The sequence below is a fragment of the Taudactylus pleione genome, unplaced genomic scaffold (genome assembly GCF_031769625.1).
Source record: "Taudactylus pleione unplaced genomic scaffold, aTauple2 ptg000484l, whole genome shotgun sequence".
NCBI classification, from domain to species: Eukaryota; Metazoa; Chordata; class Amphibia; order Anura; family Myobatrachidae; genus Taudactylus; species Taudactylus pleione.
In genome coordinates, this window is record NW_028284886.1 from 5603389 (window position 1) to 5628582 (window position 25194).

The following is a 25194-nucleotide window of genomic DNA, read 5'->3' on the forward strand; positions in this document are numbered from 1 at the left end:
TTCTTCCTGGTAGATGGAGAGTAACTCTCTCTCCCGCCTGCTGCAGTGTCCTGGGCTCTGCCCGTCTGTGGCGTTGTATACATTTCATATGGGTCCTGCCACCAGGCCAGGCTTTGTTGCCTTATAAATTGCAATCACCATCAGATATCTTAATGTACTGTACTACTTATACTGTATGTCTGCTGTTTTCCCATTTTAGTCTTAATTCTAGCTCCTGTCACAACCTGTGCAGTTCCTCTATCCTGCTTGGGGTGTTGCTCCCTGTTCAGGTGTTTCTAGCACACTCAGCCGATGCAACATGATGAGATACAGACTGGAGTGTGCTAGAAGCACCAGAGCAGAGAGCGCCACCCCAGGCAGGAAAGAGGAACTGCACGGTTTGTGACAGGTGCTAGAATGAAGTAATGAACACTACACTGTGGTACTGTATAAAGTGTATAAACTACATGTCGTCTCAATTATCCAAATGTGTTGTTCTGGTATACTGTAACTTATAGGAAAGGCTGGTTATGCCATCTTACACTGTCTAGAACCTTCATTTGGGGCCACATGGGCCTGGAGCTGAATATGATCAAAGGCCTATAGTGAGAAGGTGTGGCCAGTGCTGTGTGGGTGTTTGCAGTGCCATGTGGGTGTGAACCAGTGACTTGTGGGCGTTTACACCCCTACACTATCAGCCCCAATGTCTCCCTATATATGGATAAGTAGAAGAATTGTATAATAATGTGAGGAATATTGATATACAGTTGTAATACTTTATGGACGACCATGTGGCCAGTTGAGCGGCAGATCATCAGCATGCTGTGATGATAATGGGCCTATTTTTATGTGGAGGCCTGGGGATGTAGTCCCATTCACCCCATTGCTCATCTGGCCCCCTGGTCTACATACTGTGACATAGTAAAGATTGTGTTAAGTGTGATTTTACAATTAGCACACTATGCAATGGGCAAAAAAGGTATCTTTAATGCGTTGTAAATGGTATGCAGTCGGGAAGGCGGCGGACGTAATCCCGATGGCTGGCTTCCCGACTGCTTTATCCCGGCGAGGGTTAAATGACAGGCGTCTAAATCTAGACGCCTGTCATTTTACCGACGCCGGGAGACCGGTGCTCTGCATCCCAATCGAAGTGAGGCCGGGTGCCGCTGTGGACAGCCGCTGGGGGGGGGGAGAGTTAGGTTTAGGGCTCCCAGGGGGAACTTAGGGTTAGGCACCCCCTCGGGAGGTTAGGCTAAGGGGAGGGAGGGTTAGGCACCCCCGGGGGGGACAGAGTTAGGCACCCCCCCGGGGGACTTAGGTTTAGGCGGCGGGGAAGGGGGGGTTAGGTTTAGGCACTTAGTGGGGGGATTAGGGTTAGGCACTGGGGGGAAGGTTAGGGTTAGGCACCCCTAAGGGAGGGTTAGGGGGGGGGAGGTTAGTAAATACTTACCTGGTGACGATCGGGATTTTCACCCATGACGGGCAGCCGCTGTCGGGATTCCAACCGCCAGACGCAATTCATACCGATGCCTTGTAAATAGTATATTTCACTAAAAAGGCAGATATTTATTTTGTACATCTGATATGGAGAAACAAGGATGAATTTACTGTGCTGTAAACGGGATGCAGTCAGGAAGCCGATGGTCGGAATGCTGACTGCCGGCTTCCCGTCTGTGCAAGCCCGACGCCCGGCATACCGAATGAAGGTAAGCCAGGCGGCGGGCACGGACAGCCACGGGGGGGGGGTCAGGTTAGGGGCTTCCAGGGGAGGGACTTAGGGTTAAACACACCCCCCCCGGGAAGGTTAGGGTTAGGCTAGAGGAAGTTAGGGTTAGGCACCCCCCCCCCGGATATTTAGGTTTAGGCTGTGGGAAAGTGGGGGTTAGGGTTAGACACTTGGGGGGAAGTTAGGGTTAGGCACCCCTAAGGGGAGGGTTAGGGGGGCAGAGGGTTAGTAATAGTAAAAAAAACTTACCTGTTGGGATCTTCTCTCGCCGGTCTTCCGATGTTGGGATTTGAACCATGCGTCCGGCGGTGTTTCATACCAATCCCACTGTAAACAAGTATAATTATCGTGGTGCGTGGGTGTATAATATAGTGCGTGGCTGTCCAGGTGGGTTATAGCTGAGTATAATATATAGTGCGTGGCTGTTCAGGTGGGTGTATAATATAGTGCGTGGCTGTCCAGGTGAGTTATAGCTGAGTATAATATATAGTGCGTGGCTGTCCAGGTGAGTTATAGCTGAGTATAATATATAGTGCGTGGCTGTCCAGGTGAGTTATAGCTGAGTATAATATATAGTGCGTGGCTGTCCAGGTGGGTTATAGCTGAGTATAATATATAGTGCGTGGCTGTCCAGGTGAGTTATAGCTGAGTATAATATATAGTGCGTGGCTGTCCAGGTGAGTTATAGCTGAGTATAATATATAGTGCGTGGCTGTCCAGGTGGGTTATAGCTGAGTATAATATATAGTGCGTGGCTGTCCAGGTGAGTTATAGCTGAGTATAATATATAGTGCGTGGCTGTCCAGGTGGGTTATAGCTGAGTATAATATATAGTGCGTGGCTGTCCAGGTGGATTATAGCTGGGTATAATAATAGTGCGTGGCTGTCCAGGTGGGTTATAGCTGAGTATAATATATAGTTCGTGGCTGTCCAGGTGGGTTATAGCTGGGTATAATAATAGTGTGTGGCTGTCCAGGTGGGTTATAGCTGGGTATAATAATAGTGTGTGGCTATCATGTTCAGTTATAACTGGGTATATTAATAATTCCTGGGAATAGTAATAGTGTATGTCTATTAAGTTTAGTTTTTCAACCGGGTATATTATGGTGCCATTGCCGTCTGATTACACTTTTTAGGCCACAAGTGGAGATGTGACTCGGAATCACCCATAACTGCCCATACAGTAGTTGGGCACGCTCGGCTACAGAACACGCACAGTGCTAATAATCCATCCATAAAACAAAGTGGCGTCCAGTCTGATTCGGCTCTATGATGTCTATATACTGAGACGTTTACAACAACCAGGTACACAGAGATTAGAAAAGTGGTTCCCAGACTGTGTGCAGTGGCACCCCGGGGTGCCGCAGGGCACTTGCAGGGGTGCCTCGAGTTGGTGGTCCAGTACCGAATAAAATGCTTTAACCAGCCACCACATAACTGTATCTAAGGGTGACCTAAAAGCACAAATGACTTCATTTCATTTTAACTGAATTTCTCAATAATAAACTTTTGGCCCAGTGGTGCCATGGAAAACATGCTGATACTCTAGGGCGCGGTGTGTGCACGGGGTGTGATGCCTGAATTACCAGGATCACATTAGGAGAGCTGTAAAATGCATGAAGCAGCAGTTCTGTGCCTGCATAAATCACTGCAGGAACCCCCTGTACACATTCATGCTCCTGTCACACCCATGTAAATCAGTTCCTTTGTTACCCTTGTGCATTAGCGACATTAAGCTGTCAGAAATAACTGCAATTATGGCCACTGTATGGATCTTGTAAATGAATTTGCTATATGTACTGTAGCAAAGCACAATCCAGATAATCACTTATAATTTGAAGACACAGTTCATCATTAATGGGAGCATTTTAACTTGTTTTTTTTTACTGAATGCGGAGTATAGATGTGTCCCTCTCATACATCTAGCCTCCATGCGCGTTAAACAGGCCTTCTAGTTGCACCATGCCGTGGCGTGACTCTGTAGCGCCGAGCGTCTTTTTGTGCAACTTTTTCCCTTTAAATGTGTCTTATAGGACGCACAAACAACTTCTGCTGATCAAAATGATATGCGGCACGCCTATGTTCTGTGTGCATCAGCTGCGCTGTATTATTAAGCGAAGCGCGGCTACGTTACAGTGTCACAGCCGCTGACACCGTAGCGTAGCATATCGCATGCAGATGCAGCCGCAGTCGCACACAGAATATAGGCATGCCGCATATAGTTTCAGTCAGAAGCTGCTTGTGCTATCTATTAACATCACTGAGCGAATAAGACACATTTGAAGGTAAATAGTTGCACACTCTGCGCTCCCGAGTCACGCGGCTCTCACGCGTTATGTGTAACGCGACTTGTAGCGCATGGGGGATAGATGTATGTGGACACATCTGCACATGGCAAGAAGAAGGATTTATGCCTTGATAGTAAAGGTGGTATCTTACCTTGGGAGTGCTAGGGATACTTGCTTTACGGTATGGAACTCTCCTTTGGATGATCCCACAGTATTGGGGTGGGGCGAGTGGGTTGTAATTTGCATCATTGTGGCCCCCGCCCCTAGTTCCACCAAAACACTTCCCAGGTCACAAAAATTTATTTCCTCCTAGACTATTTAGGCGAAGCTTTACGTTAAGCCTCATGCTGGGCATACACTCTCAAATAGGGATGTAGTCAAGGGTCCCAACAGTCAGGATGCCGACAATACCAATACCGACAGTGACATCCCTACGGTCAGAATCCCGACACATTTCGTCGGTAAGTATTAGGGTTAGAGGGAGGCTTAGGGTTATGGAGGAGGGGAGGGTTAGCCTTAGGCTGCCGGAGGAGTGGGTTAGGCTGCGCGAGGAGTGGATTAGGCTTAAACTGTGGGAGGAGTTGGTCAAGGTTAGGCTGTTTTAGGGGTGGGTTAGGCTGTGGGAGGAGTTGGTCAAGGTTAGGCTGCAGGAGGGGTGGGTTAGGCTGTGGGAGGAGTTGGTCAAGGTTAGGCTGCAGGAGGGGTGGGTTAGGCTGTGGGAGGAGTGGGTCAAGGTTAGGCTTCGGGTGGGTTAGGGGGCAGGTTAGGGTAAGGGTTAGAATACTTACCTAAATCTGTAGGGATTCTCACCGTCGGAATCCCATACCCAACCCGTCAGATAAAATGTGTGTCAGACCAACAGACATTTATCTGGCAACCTTAAGTTACACCCAGCAGATACAGTGGCTGTGTACTGTCAGATATCTCACAGTGTATTGGGCCCAAGATCTGCGCTCCACTGGGGAGGAGACATTTCCCCATTCCCTCCCTGTGAAGGAACAGGGGAAATATCCGTCAATTGGCCGCGGCAGTGCATACACTGCCCGACGCGACCGACTTGTAACTTCAAAACATTGCATCATATGGACATGCCTGTACGATTCAGCATTCCCGGCCAATCTAAATTTTCGGATGGGTCACGTACATACTCGCTGCAATTATCTGGGCGATCCGCTGATGTTTAGCAGATCGCCCAAATAATTGTATTGTGTATGCTCATTACCCATGCCTACTTGTGGTTCCTGCAGCAAGGGGGCAAGGCATACCAATTTGCACCGTCATGGCCTGCCCCCAGAGCACAATGCATCCCAAGGCGTACGCCTGAGCCACGGTCATCAAGCTTCTCCCACTTCCATCATCCAGAGAAATCTGGTGCATGACATGTTCCCTTTTTTTCTTTTCTCTTTTTAGTGTTTTTGTTTTTTTTTCTTTTTTTGTGTTTCATTTTTGCTTTGCATATTTATCATTACATCCCAGAATGCTGCAGGTAACATGATATGGAACAGTTAAAAAGTTTGATAGAAAAGAAAAAGCAATAATAAAGCCATAAAACAAGGGCTGTTGTGCGTATCTTAGGATTCCATTAGAAATAATGATTTAGGAACGTACTGCATTTAACAAAAAGAAAAAAAAAAAAATTACGCAGTGCAGGAAAAAAAATCCACCAAACAATATATAAAAAGGCTTGTGTGCCCTACAACACTGACTGTAATGAAGTGCTTCTTTACGTGAGGTTTTATTACCGAAATGCAGAAAAAGCAGATTTTAACGCCTGTCTGCCTAGAGCTTTATATTGAATAGCCTTCACAACACGGGGTTTAAATTCTGCTGCGTCTGTTATTCTAAAGTCAATAACGTGGAGAGTGTACGCCGCTCATTCACACCCCAGAGAAACTATTTTTTTTGTAAGTAAAGAAAATTGGAACGTAACATGTATTTCTGACACCTGAAAAACAGCTTATGAATTTAGATGATGCTTGACAGCCATAAACTCTGCGTGTTCATTCATTTCAATAAAGCCGAAGAAAGGCCATTCTGCGAGACTTATGACGGACTTGATGTCCTAATAATCATTATTCCATAATGGTGCGTGTCGTTACCGTTTGTATTGCTGCTTGCTCAAAATTCATGCAGAAAAAATTAAAAAAAGCTAAAAAAAAAAATCAAAAACTTTATAGATATTTGGTATGGTAAAATATCGATGCAGACTCTTCACGCCTCTTCCTAAGGAGATATGGAGATTAGTCCTGTTGTTGGAGGTGTCGGTGGGCTGGACTTAATGATGCAACTTGTGTCATAACATCCCACCCACTGAGAGCAATGGTGCAACTCGTGTTGCACCACCGCAGTTGAGAATTGTTATCGTCATGCTTGCTGGGGAGGTCACCCACTATTTCAGAGGTCTCCCGAACAATAGAAAGAAAATCTCTCAAAATAAAAATACAATAGCAGTCTTTTTAAAATATAAGATATTGATGTATCTCCACAATAAAATAGTATGGCCACCCAAAAATGAGGTTAGTTTTTAGCCCACTTTACCCTAACCTTAAGCTGCATACATACGTAAAGATTTTCTGTCCAACCATCCAACTAGTTGATTGATTGGAATGAAAATCTGGTAACGTATGAAAGCAAATGACAATCAGCAATTTGCTCCCAAACGCCAGAAAATGGACAAAAACTGTTGTTTGAACAAATTGTTTAGATCAAACATTTAACAAACTTGTCTGACGACCATTTCCATCTGTTTTCTGGCATTTAGGAGCAAATTGCTGATCATCAGTTACTCCCATACGTTACCAGATTTTCATTCCAATCAATCAACTAGTTGGATGGTTGGACAGAAAATCTTTACGTGTGTACCCAGCCTTACTGGTCACTCTGCGTGGATCCTCTACAAATCTACTACCAACCCCGGAAGCCATGGTTCCATATTACTTACATCTGTATACAAATATCTGCATATATTTCAAATGTAAAGCAGCGATTGTGGGATGCACAATGGAACAAAAGGGAGAGCCCTGGGTACCTGAGCGTATGGGACACCAAGATCACATCCAGTCACTGTATGTCAGAGCCAATGTAAAGGGGAGCATTGAGGCATGTGCCCAAGGTCTCAGGCTCTCTGTGGGCCCAGGGTATTAAATGTCCTCCCCTCCCATCTGGTCTCCATAGTGGAGGCTGCATGTCCTATTCTGCATTTCCCTCATACATTGTCACACAAGCATGCAGGATGGATGTGGGACCGGTGGGCACAAGATTGGATATCAGGAGCAGGAGCTCTCGGTACCCCAGTGCGGCACGGTCCCCACAGCCCCCAGGGAAATATCAGATAGATTCAATGGCTGCTTCTACTAGTTACCTTAAACTCAAAACAGCCATTTAAATAATGACTTTAACATACTTAGGCCGGGGTCTATTTACTAAACCTTGGATGAAGATAAAATGAATGGAGATAAAGTTCCAACCAATCAGCTCCTAACTGCCATGTCAGAGGCTGTGTTTGAAAAATGACAGTTAGGAGCTAGTCGACTGGTACTTTATTTCCTTTGACTTTGTCTCCATTCAAGGCTTAGTAAATAAAACACCTTTAAACAAAACAGATGGGTTGTGCCTTTAAGCACTTCAAGACACAGGGGGCTATTTGGCAAATATTTATAAACATCCAGGGGTTACTTTGACACATTTACACACTGAGGGGTACTTGGAATAAATAAATAAACAGAGGGCAATACAGTAAAAATGTTACTGTCACCGATGGGTTTACGATACACAAAGGTATAATTCATCGATACTGTACTAAAAAAAAAAAAAAAAATAACAACCCTGCTCTAGACTTCGCATCAGTTAATTATTTTTTTACATGTGTATTTATTTTCGTTTAATATGTTTCCAATAAAATCTTATCAGATTTTGTGATTTTAGTAACTTGTCTGTGAATATTGACTGTAATGTTTGTCATTTAAAAAAAAAAGGTGCAAATTTGATTTAAACATTGACAATATGAGTTCATCATAGTCCCATAATAGAGATCTTTTCATTATCACTTAATTTCTACAAAAGCAGGTGAAAATTAATATTTAGGACATTCCTACAAGAACTTCTAGAACAGTGGTTCTCAAACTCTGGGCCTGATTCAGACCCGCTCGCGGACGCTATGCGCTCGCAAGCGGGTCGATGGTGGCCCAGTGCGCATGCGCACGACGGAGCCGGCTCCGTCGAGCGCATGCGCGAGACCCGGATAGCGACGGGCAAACCCTTGCTCCGGGTCTCGTACCAAAGGGGGCGTGCTGTTGATGTTGAGTGACAGCACGCCCCCTTTGGTAGGCGGGCCAGGGGAGTGGCCGCCCAAACGGAGGCGTTCCCATGTGAACGCCTCCGTTTGGGGCGGCCCCACTGACATCACGAGTGATGTCAGTGGGAGAGATTTCGGCTCTGTGAGAGCCGAAATCTCTCTGGGGCTTGCAGCAACGAGACCCTACCACAAGGGTCTCGTCGCAAGCCCCGATGGTCGCGATGGTCTTGACCATCGCGACCATCCTCCTGGCCGCTCGCTATAGCTGTGGGTGGTCACCCACAGCTATGCGAGCGGCCAGGAGGCCGCTCTAAAAAACAAGAAGGCCGGCCCTGATTCAGAGCGAGTGCTCTGTCAGAGCGTCCGGCTCTGAATCAGGGCCTCTGTCCTCAGGGCCGCACACAGTTCATATTTTCCAGGTCACCTAGCAGATGCACAGGTGTATTCATTACTCAGTGACACATTTTAAAAGAGCCACAGGTGGCTAATTATTTCACTTGCGATTCTGTGAGGAGACTTGGAAAACATGCACTGTTTGGTGCCCTGAGGACCGAGTTTGAGAACCTGTGTTCTAGAAGATAGCAGCTAGAATCTGATTGGTTGCTATGCGCAACATCTCCACTTCTAAAAACCCGCAGTTTAGTAAATATACCCCTTAGAATGTTAATTATCGGGGTATTCCCGGATCCTGATAATTAACATAATGAATATGGCGCACGGTCCTGTTGTCCGGTCTAAGCAAGCATCTGGTACTGTAGTAGCATCTAGCTAAAAGCCAACTCTTTTGCCAAACACTTCTATAGGAGGGAAGTAGGGGTGAGCGGGTTCGGATTTCTGAAATCCGAACCCCCCCGAGCCCCCCCGATCCGAGTCCGATCCGAGTCAGGCTCGACTTTTCCCGCCTGACTCGGATCTGACATCGAGGCAAAACGTCATCATCCCGCCTTCCGAGTCTCGCGGGTTTTGGATCCTATATAAGGTACCCGCGTCGGCGCCATTTTCTCACTCGGCTGTGGACAGTGAAGAGGGAGGGTGGGAGTTAGTGCTGTGTAGTGTAGTGTAGTGTAGTGCTGCTGTTGTCCACTACTTCAAAGTCCATAGGGGCTGGCTGTGTTGTGCTGTGCTGCTGTTGTTAATAGGGGCTGTGTCCACTACTTCAAAGTCCATAGGGGCTGGCTGGACTGTGTTGTGCAGTCAGTTCCAAAGTCCTGTGCAGTGTCCCAGTCCTAAAGGGGTGCTGTAGTGTTGTCCAGGGGGTGCTCTGTCCATCAGGGGTGCTCCCCCCAAGTGCTAAAAAAATAATATATTTTCTGTGTTTGTGAATTGTGTGCGCAGTAGCCGCACGTGCATCAACAAAGTAGTGCCAAGCGTGCGCCTGTGTCATAAGTAAAGGGCCGGCTGGCTTGACCGTTAAGGGTGCTGTAACCCCCGAAAGTACACTCCAGTCCAAACCAAAAAAAAAATTATTTTCTGTGTTTGTGAATTGTGTGCGCAGTAGCCGCACGTGCATCAACAAAGTAGTGCCAAGCGTGCGCCTGTGTCATAAGTAAAGGGCCGGCTGGCTTGACCGTTAAGGGTGCTGTAACCCCCGAAAGTACACTCCAGTCCAAACCTAAAAAAAAATTATTTTCTGTGTTTGTGAATTGTGTGCGCAGTAGCCGCACGTGCATCAACAAAGTAGTGCCAAGCGTGCGCCTGTGTCATAAGTAAAGGGCCGGCTGGCTTGACCGTTAAAGGGTGCTGTAACCCCCGAAAGTACACTCCAGTCCAAACCAAAAAAAAATTATTTTCTGTGTTTGTTAATTGTGTGCGCAGTAGCCGCACGTGCATCAACAAAGTAGTGCCAAGCGTGCGCCTGTGTCATAAGTAAAGGGCCGGCTGGCTTGACCGTTAAGGGTGCTGTAACCCCCGAAAGTACACTCCAGTCCAAACCTAAAAAAAAATTATTTTCTGTGTTTGTGAATTGTGTGCGCAGTAGCCGCACGTGCATCAACAAAGTAGTGCCAAGAGTGCGCCTGTGTCATAAGTAAAGGGCCGGCTGGCTTGACCGTTAAAGGGTGCTGTAACCCCCGAAAGTACACTCCAGTCCAAACTAAAAAAAAATTATTTTCTGTGTTTGTGAATTGTGTGCGCAGTAGCCGCACGTGCATCAACAAAGTAGTGCCAAGCGTGCGCCTGTGTCATAAGTAAAGGGCCGGCTGGCTTGACCGTTAAAGGGTGCTGTAACCCACAAAGTACACTCCAGTCCAAACCAAAAAAAAAATTATTTTCTGTGTTTAGCCGCACGTATATATCAAATCGATATAACATAAATGGAGGACCAAACTTTCTCCGATAAAAATAAAATAGAGAAAGATCAAGAACCACTTCCTCCTAGTGCTGAAGCTGCTGCCACTAGTCATGACATAGACGATAACATGCCATCAACGTCGTCTGCCAAGGCCGATGCCCAATGTCATAGTAGAGGGCACATACAATCCCAAATGGCAAAGTTCAGGAAAATGACCTTGAAAAAGACATTTAAATCAGCTGAAGAGAAACGTAAACTTGCCAATATGCCATTTACGACACGGAGTGGCAAGGAACGGCTAAGGTCGATCCCTAGTATGTTCATGACTAGTGGTTCAGCTTCACATGACGATGGAAGCACTCCTCCCACTAAAAAAATCAAAAGAGTTAAGCTGGCAAAAGCACAGCGAAGAACTGTGCTTTCTAAGAAGATATCACAAATCCCCAAAGAGAGTCCAAGTGTGGTGGTGGTTGCGATGCCTGACCTTCCCAGCACTGGACGGGAAGAGGTGGCTCTTTCCACCATTTGCACGCCCCCTGCAAGTGCTGAAAGGAGCACCCACAGTCCACTTGCTGATATGCAAATTGAAGATGTCACTGTTGAAGTACAACAGGATGAGGATACTGGTGTAGCTGGCGCTGAGGAGGAAGTTGGCGAGGAGGATTCTGATGGTGATGTGGTTTGTTTAAATCAGGCTCCGGGGGAGACAGTTGTTGTCCGTGGGATGAAAAAGCCCATCACGGTCATGCCTGGGCAGAAGACCAAACATTCCACCTCTTTGGTCTGGCAATATTTCTATCCAAATCCGGACAACAACTGTCTTGCCATATGTACCATATGTAAAGGTGAAATAAGTAGGGGTAGGGACGTCAACCACCTAGGAACATCCTCCCTTATACGGCACCTGCAGCGCGTTCATAAAAAGTTACTGTCAAGTTCAGAAACTTTGGCTCAGACCGTAAGCAGTCCAGGGACACCTAAATCCCGTTGTCCTGTTGTATCCAAGCGCCTGCAAACCACACCGTCAACTCCCTCCTCGTCAATTTCCTCCTTAGTCAGGATCGGAAGTAGTCCTGCAGGCCATATCACTGGCATGACTGACTCTCCTATCCGGGATTCCTCCGGAGGATCCTGCATTGCTACGCCTACTGCTGCCGCTGCTGCTGTTGCTGCTGCTGCTGGGAGTCGTTCATCATCCCAGAGAGGAAGTAGGAACACCACTACTTTTACTAAACAATTGACCCTCCAACAGTCCTTAGCGAGGAGGATGAAGTACGACAGCAGTCATCCTGAAGCAAAACGTATAACTGAGGCCTTGACTGCTATGTTGGTGTTAGACGTGCGTCCGGTATCCGCCATTAGTGCAGTGGGATTTAGACAATTGATGGAGGTAGTGTGTCCCCGGTTCCAAATCCCGTCTAGATTCCACTTCACTAGGCAGGCGATACCGAGACTGTACAGAAACGTCAGAAAAAGTGTCCTCAGTGTCCTGAAAAATGCCGTTGTACACAATGTCCACTTAACCACGGACATGTGGACAAGTGGAACAGGGCAGACTAAGGACTATATGACTGTGACAGCCCACTGGGTAGATGTATCACCTTACGCAGCAACAGCAGCAGCGTCACCAGTAGCAGCATCTCAGAAACGCCAGCTCGTTACAAGGCAGGCTACGCTGTGTATCACCGGTTTCAGTAAGAGGCACACCGCCGACAACCTCTTAGAGAAACTGAGGGAAATCATCGCCCAGTGGCTTACCCCACTTAGACTCTCCTGGGGATTTGTGATATCTGACAACGCCACCAATATTGTGCGGGCATTACATCTGGGCAAATTCCAGCACGTCCCATGTTTTGCTCACACAATAAACTTGGTGGTGCAGAATTTTCTGAAAAGCGACAGGGGCGTGCAGGAGACGCTTTGGGTGGCCCGAAAAATTTCTGGCCACTTTCGCCATTCAGCGACTGCGTGCCGAAGACTGGAGCACCAGCAAACACTCTTGAACCTGCCCCGCCATCACCTGAAGCAAGAGGTTGTGACGCGGTGGAACTCAACCCTCTATATGCTTCAGAGGATGGAGGAGCAGCAAAAGGCCATACAAGCCTATACATCCACCTATGACATAGGCAAAGGAGGGGGTATGCACCTGACTCAAGCGCAGTGGAGAATGATTTCCGTGTTGTGCAAGGTTCTTCAGCCCTTCGAACTTGCCACACGTGAAGTCAGTTCAGACACTGCCAGCTTGAGTCAGGTCATTCCCCTCATCAGGCTTTTGCAGAAGCAGCTGGAGAAAGTGAAGGAGGAGCTAAGACGGAGCGATTCCGCTCGGCATGTGGGACTTGTGGATGAAGCCCTTCATTCGCTTTGCCAGGATTCCAGGGTGGTCAATCTGTTGAAATCAGACCACTACATTTTGGCCACCGTGCTCGATCCTAGGTTTAAAGCCTATGTGGTGTCTCTCTTTCCGGCCGACACAAGCCTGCAGAGGTGCAAAGACCTGCTGGTGAACACACTGTCAGCTGAAGCGGAACGTGACACGTCAACGGCTCCTTCTTCATTTTCTCCCGCAACTGGGGCTGCCAGGAAAAAACTTAGGTATCCTAAGCAACCCGCTGGCGGTGATGCAGGGCAGGCAGGACCAAGTTTGGACATCTGGTCCGGACTGAAGGACCTGGCAACAATTTCTGACATGTCTACTGTCACTGCATATGATACTGTCACCATTGACAGAATGGTGGAGGATTACATCGGTGACAGCATCCAAGTAGGCATGTCAGACAGTCCATACCTGTACTGGCAGGAAAAAGAGGCAATTTGGAGGCCCCTGTACAAACTGGCTCTATTTTACCTGAGTTGCCCCCCCTCCAGTGTGTACTCCGAAAGAGTGTTTAGTGCAGCCGGGAACCTTGTCAGCGAAAGGCGTAGGAGGTTGCTTCCACAGAATGTGGAGAAGATGATGTTCATCAAAATGAATTATCAGCTCTTCCAGGGAGACCAGCCTCCAGAAGGTACAGAGGGACCTGTGGTGGTGGATTCAAGTGGGGACGAGTTAATACTTTGTGAGGATGAGGATGTACACACTGAAGAGGGTGAGGAATCGGTGGATGAGGAGGATGAGGATGACATCTTGCCTCCGTAGAGCCAGTTTGTGCAGGGACACATTAATTGCCAGCTTGTTTTGTGGGGGCCCAAACGAACCAATCATTTCAGCCACAGTTGTGTGGCAGACCCTGGCGCTGAAATGATTGATTTGTTAAAGTGTGCATGTCCTGTTTATACAACATAAGGGTGGGTGGGAGGGCCCAAGGACAATTCCATCTTGCACCTCTTTTTTTCTTTGCATTATGTACAGTTTGGGGCCTAGTTTTTCTAACTGCCATCCTGCCTGCCACTGCAGTGTCACTCCTAGATGGGTCACGTGTTTGTGCCGCCCACTCGTATCTCTTAGCATAGTCATCCAGCTACCTCGGTGCAACCTTTTGGACATAAAAACACTATTGTGAGGTGTGAGGTGTTCAGAATAGACTGGAAATGAGTGGAAATTAAGGTTATTGAGGTTAATAATAGCATAGGAGCAGAAAAACCTACAAATTCTGTGATTTTAGCTGTTTTTATGCTTTTTTTCAAAAAAATACAGATCCAAAACACAAAACCCAGAACCCAAAACACGGAAGGGTGGTTTTGGCAAAACCAATCCAGATCCAAAACACGAAGAAAGATCCAGATCCAAAACCAAAACACAAAACACGAAAAGTGGCCGGTGCACACCCCTAGAGGGAAGCAATCGGGAAGCCGACTGCCTAAATACCGGCAGCCGGCTTCCCGACTGTCTTATCCCGGCATGGGTGAAATGCCGGGCGTCTAGATGTAGACGCCCGCATTTCCCTGACGCCGAGAGACCGGCGCCCGGCATCACGATCGTAGTGATGCCGGGCGCCGCGGGGGGGAGGGTTAGGTTTAGGGCTCCCGGGGGGGACTTAGGGTTAGGCACCCCCCCGGGAGGGTTAGGGTTAGGCTAGGGGGAGGGAGGGTTAGGGTTAGGCACCCCCGGGGGGGACTGAGGGTTAGGCACCACTTAGGTTTAGACAGCGGGGAAGGGGGTGGTTAGGGTTAGGCACTTAGAGGGAGGATTAGGGTTAGGCACTTGGGGGGGTAAGTTAGGGTTAGGCACCCCTAAGGAGGGTTAGGGGGGTTAGGTTAGGTTAGCAGATGCTTACCTAGCCACGATCGGGATTTCCAGCGCTGTCGGGCTTCCGCTGCTTCGCACTCTGCTCCTGTCAGGCTGTCGCTGACGGGAATCGAACCCATATCATACCCATTCCCTATAGGATATATGGTGGTAGCCCAAGCTATTGTGCCTTCAGATGTTATTTTAAAACCAAATAAAATGACGGCAAGGATGAGTTACCTCAAGTGTCAGCATTAGGTTGTACTAGAAATGACATTGGGCTGATTCTGACAAATGACGTTTCCAAGACATTTCTGATACTGCTGTCTCCATGGCAACAGCGTCTTTGTGCGTGCACACTGTCTAACGCATGCGCCGTGGGAGTTTTTAGGGATGTTCATACGCGTGCAGTAGAAAAAATGAATCAACTCGGTGAACGTCGGCCTCGCGGCGGCCCCGAGTCAGGCCCAATGTGACCCTGATCGATGTTTGATTAGGAGATTGGAAGTCTTCTAAAATGGACACAAGTCAAGTTGGCTGCCAGCCTGAAACTAAAGATTTAGGGGGAACTTTCAGATCCTTCCCCAGGAACATCGGCTCCTGGGCGATAATCGGTGATAGGCATGGTAATTCTATGCACGCTGCATGCATTCTGTCTCCCAGTCTCCATTTGCAGAACACGGAATGTTCCTCTAATCGTGTTTCTCGTGGAAACCAAACCGTTCAGCAGATTTGAGCAGACAGCTCGTGCATCAGTGCGTGCTATGATGAACAGGCTCCGGACTGTAATAAAGTTACGCAGCAGCAATGAGGAATCTGAGACACTGGGGAACTCCGAAACTAACCCAATCTGGGCGGGTTCATCTGTGACTATCAGTATTCATGGTTTCCTGAAACATTGATGAGGCCAGGAATACAAATGCAAAGGCATGTTGATCATGTGTTATGAATACTGTATAATCTTCTATTTAAAGGAATGCCTATATTGCTTTTCCCCCCTGCATGCTTAATGCTATACTGAATGCTTGAGTACAGTCACTGCGGAGTTTTGTTTGAACAGCACAATTTGATTGCACCTGTTCTCTGCGTGAGTGTTATGACTTTGGGTTTTTATCACTGGTTAACTCTTTATTGGCTGCCTTGGAGTACGCACATCGCTGGCTGCAGGCAGAGACAGATGTTTTGGATTAAGGTCCAATTGCTGATAAAGAATAGTCACCAACACTTGCAAAATGGAAATACTTTTTTTTTAATGCGTATTTCAAACCATACCTGCCCCGATATACCTGTAGGGCATTGCTAATTTGTGATTCAATCCTTTTGATGTAGACTCAGAAGTTTATTTCACTGCAATGCAAAGCACTATGCACAAAGTATCGTTGTTACATTTAGGGCGGGATGTACTAAGGTTGCGGTGAACATTCCGCCAGTCACCGCAACCTTACTAATCGCATATGTACTAACATATGCGATTAGTATAGCGAAGGACAGCGCTTGTGATAAGAGCTGCCCATTGAGAAACAGCCGACGCCGGGTGACGGGGTCTCTGTGGGACCCCGCCCCCTCCCAGCCCCGGGAGCTTCCTGCTGGTCACCCTTGTCTCCTCCTCCCTGCACCCGGAAGAAGATTAGGAGGAGGCAGAGGTCCCAGGAGGAGCGCGGGCCGGCAACCATGGAGAGCAGGTGAGTGGGGGCCAGCGCTGGGCAGCGGTGAATCGTTGGGTGCGGGGTGCGTTAAGAAACCCATAGGCTTCTATGGGGTAACGCCAGGTTTTCTGGCGTTACCCTCGGCACCGATAAAAGTGCGGCTGGGGCTTAGTACATATGGAAATGCGGTAAAAACCCAGGAAACTGGGTTTTTACCACATTTTTCGTTTAGTACATCCCGGCCTTAGGGGCCGATTTATCATTAAATATTTGTGGGTGATTTCGGGGAAAACCCAGAAATGTTAAGTATCAGCCCAATGTATGAAGGCGGGACCGCGGCACATATCTCCGATATATCGGAGATATCTCCGATATCTATCATAGATATATGCTGCGGTCCCTCCATTTCCAACAGTCGGCGCAACCTCCATAGATTTCATGGGGTGATGTGATGCCGTCAGATTTACCAAGCACCGGAATGCAAGCATTCCGGAGGCTGGCCCCCCGTAGCGAACGCCTCCTGAAGATGGAGGTAGCCGCTGTGGCCTATAAGTTACAATTTGCAAAAACTTTGATGGCAGCGGCACCTGTGTGGTCTGTAGACCGCACATGCGCAGAAGTCCCGATAGAGGAGTGAAGAGAACGCCGATGCAGTCACTTTACTCCTTTTGACGCCACTGTCCCTGCCTGCGTTATTTCACACATTCGGGCAGTATTATCACATACTGCAATGCGATTGTGAGCGCTAATATCGTGACAGATCGCATTGAGAATATGATTAATGATAAATGGGCCCCTTAGGGGTCTGTTCATCATGATAAATTTATGTAAGGTGATGCTTATCCCCCCCCCACATTACCGCTGCTGCTGTCCATCTGCCCCTGCACCCCTCCATCACTGCCGCTGATGTCCATTTGCCCCCACACCCCCCCTTCCCACTGCCGCTGATGTCCAGCTGCCCCCGAACCCCCACCCCACTGCCGTTGATGTCCGCCTGCTCCTGCACCCCCCTCCACTGCTGCTGATGTCCGCCTACCCCTGCACCTCCTTCCCACCACCGCCGCTGATGTCCGTCCGTAAGCCAGTGATGTGTCCTACTCACTATCAGCTGTAGCAGCTCCCCCCCCACACTCATAGCCGCCGCTGCTGTGCACCTGCCCCCACACCCCCCCCCTTCCACACCGCCGATGCTGCTGTCCGTCTACCCCGCTGCTGTCTGTGGGCCTGATTCAGAGCTGAACGCTCTGACCAGAGCGCTCGCTCTGAATCAGGGCCCTCCTACTTTTTTTGGAGCGTCCTCATGGACGCTCGCATAGCTGTGGTTTACCACCCACAGCTATAGCGAGCGTCCATGATGATGGTTGCGATGGTCTTGACCATCGCGACCATCGGGCTTGCGACGGAGACCCTGCGGTAGGGTCTCGCTGCCGCAAGCCCTGGAGTGATTTTGGCTCTATCAGAGCCAAAATCACTCCCACTGACATCACTAGTGATGTCAGTGGGGCCGGCTTTAGACGGTAGGCGTTCCCATGGGAACGCCTCCGTCTGGGAGGCACGCCCCCGGCACGCCCACCAAAGGGGGCGTGCTGTCAATCAACATCGACAGCACGCCCTATTTGGTGCGAGACCCGGAGCGATGGTGAGCCCGTCGCTCGCCGGGTCTCGCGCATGCGCACGACGGAGCTCCCTCCGTCGTGCGCATGCGCAGTGGTGAACATCGACCCGCTTGCGAGTGTCCTGCCGCTCGCGAGCGGGTCTGAATGACCCCCTGTGAGCACAGGAGGAATGCCTGAAGCCGGAGGAATCCGAGGGAGTGAGTGACTGTGCAGCAGGGAGCCGCATGAGGTAAGAAATCACAGCAGAGGGGGATCTTTTGGATCCCTCTGCTGCACAAGTGAATGGTATCGGATGCTGTACGCCATCTCAGAGTGGCGTATAGTATCACTCACAAGTTCCAAAAAAAAAACCCGCTTTTTCAGAACTTGATGAATTTCATAATCTATGTCCCCGTACTATAGTATTGGGACTGTAGAAATTATCGGGGGAGGGGGAGAATTGTAACCAGGTTTCGGTGATATCTCCTGCATTACATGATTGATGAATGGGGCTGACACTTAATTTACACAAAAGTAGGTGAAAATATTAATTGTGTAGAAATGAAGTGATGATGAATAGACCTCTTAGTCTGATGTGCTGGTATCTTTATGCAGCCACTGAAATTAAATAAATATTTCAAATCGCAGTTAAAATACGACACACGTCTCTATTTAGGTGCATAGTTTGCACTGAACCCTAGGAAGTAACCAGACCCCTGCTCTTATTGTCTAACGTGCATTCTCAGATTCATTGTTTAAAGTGAAGACCCTCCGGGCATCCCTGTCACAGTCAGCCATGTATCATGTACACTTATTTTCTCATTACTTCTTGCAACCATTGTCTAACTCTGTATTCATCCAATTATTGATTGATGTGCTGGATCTGCGCCACCGTACATGAGACCAACGGGTGAATTAGCAAATCACTGAAAACAAGCCAATAGGAAAACAGTAATTACGAATATTGTGACTACAGTAGGCCGGGCCGGAACTTTGAGGGGCAACAGCCCAGAGGGGCAACAGCCCAGGGCACAAAGCTGGGGGAGGGGTGCGCTGGAAAGTCAATATTGTAGGACAATTCGGTTACAGTTGCTGGTGAGGCGGCACCAGTTTTCCTTCTCGCCACATTTGTTACAATATCTGGTTACGGCTCTGACTGTAGGGCACATGTCCGGTTTACTTTGCCTGCGGCTATGTATTTTAATCAAGTTTCTTTGGTATTTACTTGATAAAGAGCCTGTGACCACATGTGACATTTTAGAAGTAACAGAGTGTAAAAGTCAGCTCGAAGTGCATCTAAAAACATGATTATACATCATCACATTCAATCAATGTGTTGTTATAGACAGATAGAGGCAACCTAGGGGTCTCCAACTGTTGTGGAACTGCAAATTCCAGCAAGCCCTGCAAGCCAATCTGGAATTTGTAGCATGAGCTGGTAAACCACAGCTTGTCTGACCTGATTACCAGCTTTCATCAGGATCTGTACCTAGTGTCTGTATATGACGTGGAGAGAAGCAAAGGCTTTGTGTGTGGCCTAAAAGATCTACAGTCTAAAGGCTGACAGTGTCAATGTAGACACCAACTGTTAGACAGGGACAAAAAGTCGACATGATGGTCAAAAGGTCAATATGACCAAAATGTTGGCACAAAAAATGGTCGACATATCTATTTTTCTAACCCTAATCTTCACCCTAACCCACTCCTTGGTGTCTAACCTTAATCCTCCGTCCTGGTGCATAACCCTAACCATCGGGGTAAATGCCTAACCCTAACCGTCCCACCAAGTGCCTAACCCTAATCCTCCCTCCGGTAACTGCCTAACCCTAATCCTCCCTCCGGTAAGTGCTTAATCCTCCCTCCTGGTGCCTAGCCCTAACCATCGGGGTAAATGCCTTACCCTAACCGTCCCTCCTAGTGCCTAAACCTAATCCTCCGTCCTGGTGCATAACCCTAACCATTTGGGCAAATGCCTAAACCTAATTTTCCCTCCGGTAAATGCCTAACCCTAACCCTCCAGTAATGCCTAACCCTAATCCTCCCTCCGGTAAGTGCCTAACCCTAATCAGCCAGTCAGTGCCTAGCCCTAATCCTCCCTCCGGTAAGTGCCTAACCCTAACCCTCCAGTAAGTGCCTAACCCTAATCCTCCCCCCAGTAAGTGCCTAACCCTAATCCTCCCTCCAGTAAGTGCCTAACCCTAATCCTCCCTCCGGTAAGTGCCTAGCCCTAATCCTCCAGTAAGTGCCTAACCCTAATCCTCCCTCCTGGTGCCTAGCCCTAACCATCGGGGTAAATGTCTAACCCTAACCGTCCCTCCTAGTGCCTAACCCTAATCCTAAACCTCCGATAAGTGCCTAACCCTAATCCTCCCTGCAGTAAGTGCCTAACCCTAATCCTCTGGTAAGTGCCTAGCCCTAATCCTCCCTCCGGTAAGTGCCTAACCCTAACCCTCCAGTAAGTGCCTAATCCTCCCTCCTGGTGCCTAGCCCTAACCAACGGGGTAAATGTCTAACCCTACGTCCCTCCTAGTGCCTAACATTATATCCTAAACCTCCGGTAAGTGCCTAACCCTAATCCTCCCTCCAGTAAGTGCCTAACCCTAATCCTAAGGTAAGTGCCTAACCCTAATCCTCCCTCCGGTAAATGCCTAAACCTAATCCTCGCTCCTGGTGCCTAGCCCTAACCATCGGGGTAAATGCCTAACCCTAACCGTCCCTCCTAGTGCCTAACCCTAACCCTCCGGTAAGTGGCTAACCCTAACTGTCGGGGTAAGTGACTAACAATAACCACACCTTCTAGGGCCTTCCCCCTCCAGTTAGTGTTTAACCCTAAAAACAACAACACACGTCGACCATTTTGTGTTGACCTTTTGTACATGTCAAGCTTCTGTGTATCGACCTTTTGTCCTTCTTGACCTATTGCCTGTCTAGCAGTTGGTGTCTACCTAGACACTGTCAACCTTAGATCTATTGATTGGAACCCAAAGGCTTTGTACCCGCTTCTTACAGTTTACTTTATTCAGAACTTCACCCCAGAGGAATCACAGATCTTACTGCTGGTTACTAATTTTGTGCCTCTTACCACCATAACTATAGACCTCTAAGGGAATGGCGGCTTATGTCAATTTACCAGGCACTGAGTATCTTTGCTTTTTTGCTGCCAACTAGTGGCATCTCAGTATGGCGTTCGCTATACCAGACAATGGGGCAATGCTTGAATGTTAACCATAGTAACAATTACTTTTAACCGCCACAGTTGCTGAAAAGGGGAGAGTCTTCATCGGTGCTCCCAGACTAGCCTCGTCTTGGATAAATTGCCACAGAACATCATTTAGCATTGCTGCAATATACCCTGATACATAATGATGGTTACAGCAGCCAGCTGCCACCAATGATAAACAGACCCCTCAGTCAGCCGGGCTGAGACATCTATCATAAGAACTAGTCTTACCCTACATTGCGTACCGTCATGAATTTATTGGTGTTCCTTTGGCAAATAGCTACTTCTATATACTGTGATAAATAAGAGCAGAGACCAGTGGAACGTGTACCAAATAAACTACTGGCTGCGAAACGTTATTGACGGAATGGGGCTGCGTGTGATGCTGTCGCAGAAACCACTTCTGAAAAGAAAGGCTGACCCCGTCTGACAATGAAGAGTCTTCTGTACATCAAAACACTTTAATATTCCCTGCAGGGAGCGTGCTGCTCTGTATGATATCAGAATCCAGCTGAGAGCCTATGAATAAAAGCCAGCTTGTAAAATGGGACCTTTTAGGGGCTGTCACCGTAAAACTACACTGACAAGGTTTCTTGTACAACCACTCTACCGACTGATCAGAGGAACGTTAGGCGAGATCTGAACGGAGATGACATTTGTATATAATGAGCACCTCCTGTACGTCTGTATTACTAGCATAATAAACACCAGGCACGTGGGCACACTTTACGGGGAACGTTGGTCTAACTGGACAGTGATGTCTTCTCTCCAAAGGACCCATTTATTTATCCACCTGATTCCCTCCGCTGCTGCCCTGCACCTGTCTCCGGACGCTGGGGCTTTGTGTATCTCCGTGAACCCCGGTTCAGTCCTATTCGGCAGTGCTAATTTTCAATGCTACTAAAGTAGAAGTGAAGGCATTTGCGCTGGAGCAATGTTCAATTGCTTAGATGCTCGCGGCGAGACAGAATGTTAAATATCGGGGAGCGTCCGGCCCCTGACAATGAATACAATAAATAAGCCATTATGTGCAGGTATCTTCGACCTCTGTGTTTCCAAGATTTCCTTCTACACAACACAGGTGATCTCTCTCTCTCTCTCTCTATACATACTTGCTTACCCTCTCGGGACCTGCAGGAGGCTCCCGAATATTAAAATAGCAGTGGTAATCTGCTATTATAAAGAGAAAGTTAAGTTTAAAGTGGACTTGGTGCAAGGCGACAAGCAGGGGAGCTCCATACCTGCTTTACATGAACCTGCCTGAATAAGATCTATCGATTTAAAAGATTAGCACTTGGCACTTTCTATCACTCATTGATTTTAATACATAATTTAACATTTATTTTATGTATTGTGCTGATTATGAAATATTTTTTTTAAATATCCTGCTATATCTTTATGCGTATATATTGTTATGTATATTTTTTATTTTTTAATTCATTAAATAATATCTTCCTTTTAAACTGGCCATAATATCTGTTATCTAAGTTGGCTATATAGAGATCAGTGGTGTAACTAGGGTATTTGGAGCCCAGGGCAAATTTGAAAAGGGAGCCCCCCCCCATGTGCATGGTCACTTAAAAATGACGTCATGACGTCAGTCCCATTACCCACTGCAGGAGCCGGACTCTCATTGGCTGCTGTTTAACACACGCATAGCCGCCAGCGCTGGCGGCGATGCGTGTGTTATGCACAGCCTGAGCCCGCCTCCTGGCGCTATTGGGCAAGTGATCAGGGGGAGGGAACGGGCTCAGGCGTGCAGCACAGGACCGGCGCTGGAAGCCTAGCGCCGGTCCTGTGCAAATGTGTAGCGCTGACCGCACTCATTGCGGTCGGCGCTACACTGGCTATCTAGGGTGGGCGGGCCGGTACCGTGGCCGGCGGCGCCCCCCCACGCCGCCGGTCCAACGGCGCCCAGGGCACGAACCCCGCTAGCCCTGCCCTAGTTACGCCACTGATAGAGATATATATGAGAATTTACATCTACCCCAGAAGCTGTACATTTTTATGTATTTCTGCACTGGCACTTTATTAATATAAACTTTAAGCATTATTATTATTTTTCCTTCTTTGGGAATTAATTTATCACTATTTCACAGAATCCTTCTTTTATTCACCAAAAATTGTTTTATTCACTTGTATATTTCTTTATATAATAATTTATGTATTGCAACTGAGCACGATTGTCGCCTTGCACCAAGTCCACTTTAAACATATTGTGGCACAGTTAGGTTAGGGGGTCCCTCTCCTGGGTAGAGGACTCCTTCCTTACACACACACACAGCAGCAGGGAAGCAGCACACCAGTCTGGATGCAAGTACAAGCTGGTCGGCGCCAGTCTTTATTGTACAATGTCAGAAATATAAAGAAAACATAAATATAAATCCTAGCCCTGTCGGGGCACTAACTTCACAGGTAGTTCCCTCACTACCAGAACCTGGCAGGGCCTAATGCCCTCGCCAGCAACAAAGGCACAGCACAACACTCACAGTTAGGTTTCCAAGTGTCTCTGAGCAAACTCCCTGCCTGCTCTCCCAGGTGAGACACTCAGCCTTATCCAAACCAGGCTTATATTGGCCACTCTCAGGTGGAAACCCTAACAAGCCTGTTCCCAGGCTGCGAGAACCAAAACCTGGAGTGGCCGTGGGTGGAGCCCTCACTCTCCTCTCACCCACAACCCCCAGGTCCCAAACCGGCTTTTCAAAAAGCCGAAACTCAAGCCTGCTACACTACAGACTTTCTCCTGGGGGTTTAAAACACATAAGACAGGAATCTGGGACAAATGTACCTGCCACAGACCACTTTACCAATGATCCTATCACAATATATATATATATAGATATATATATATATATATATATAATTCTGCATTACAACTAGTTCTTTTTTTTGTTTTTTTTAAGACAAAATTTTCCTCTACCTTCCACTTTGCCTGGGAGACAGCACATAATATACTGGTCTCCAACATCTCCATTCTGCTCCCAAGTCGACCTTCACACTATGACACGCGAGCTCTCCGGATCAGCTTTCTCACATATATTCCTGGTGTGAGCTTCGGAGGAAGCAGACTTAGGAGAGTATCTAGTGCATGGATAGCTCGATTTGTTCTAGCTCTATGGGGATCACAGGGGAAGAATATTACATTCGTACTGCACAAGGCACTATGTAATAAAGGAATACACAGGCAATAAAGAACCTGGTAGCAGGTTTCCTATCCTTTAAGTCTATATTTATACGTCTCCTGGATCCGCCATTGTAAACGGCTGCATTGAATAGTTTTTAGTGTCGTGCTGCATGTTTTTTTTTTCTTTCTTATTTTCTCAAGACCCCCGACATGATTGCAGTATCTCTTCTGCTCCCCGGCTGGGCCGTCACGCTTGGAACTGCCGGATGTGCACAACCTCTTGGGATAGCAGCACAGTCATTGTGCCTTCTGCCTGGTGAAGCACAACATTTAATCGCTCTGCAGCAACAGTGATAACAGACCAGCTACACTCTGTTCCAATCTACGTCAGCCCTCGCTACAGCACAGGCAGGGGTCAAAAGCCTATGAAACGCAGCCAACAGCCCAGAATGCCCTCTGGTAGCGCGTATCCGCCCTTTGAAACTGATCCGTGGACTTCAAATCCTGACATTCCCATTAACTAAACCTTTTAAGCCAACCGAACTCCTGCGGTCACCGCGCTAATTGACAGAACTTCACGGCCTTTATAAGATGCTGTATAGGGGTCACACCACAGAGCTACCTAATAAAATGGCAGAAATGCAAAGATCACGTGCCCGCCAATGCAGCTGTATGTGAAAAAGTCTCACGTTGTGCCCACTGAAAATCTTAATGGCTTAATTCTACTACTGTCAGAAGGAGTCGTGAGAGTTATATTCCGTTCAGATTATCTCCTAGTTTAGCATCTAGAAGCGTTTTTTTTTTTTTTTATCTCTATAGAATTTTATGTTGTAAAAATACGTTTTCAGATACAGGACCTCATTC

The 25194-nt window shown here is 47.7% G+C and overlaps 1 protein-coding gene across 1 annotated transcript in view; it reads left to right on the forward strand.

The window, feature by feature from the left end:
- CDH13 (cadherin 13) overlaps window positions 1–25194 on the forward strand; it is an 870720-nt gene that overhangs the window by 707715 nt on the left and 137811 nt on the right. The window lies entirely within an intron of this gene.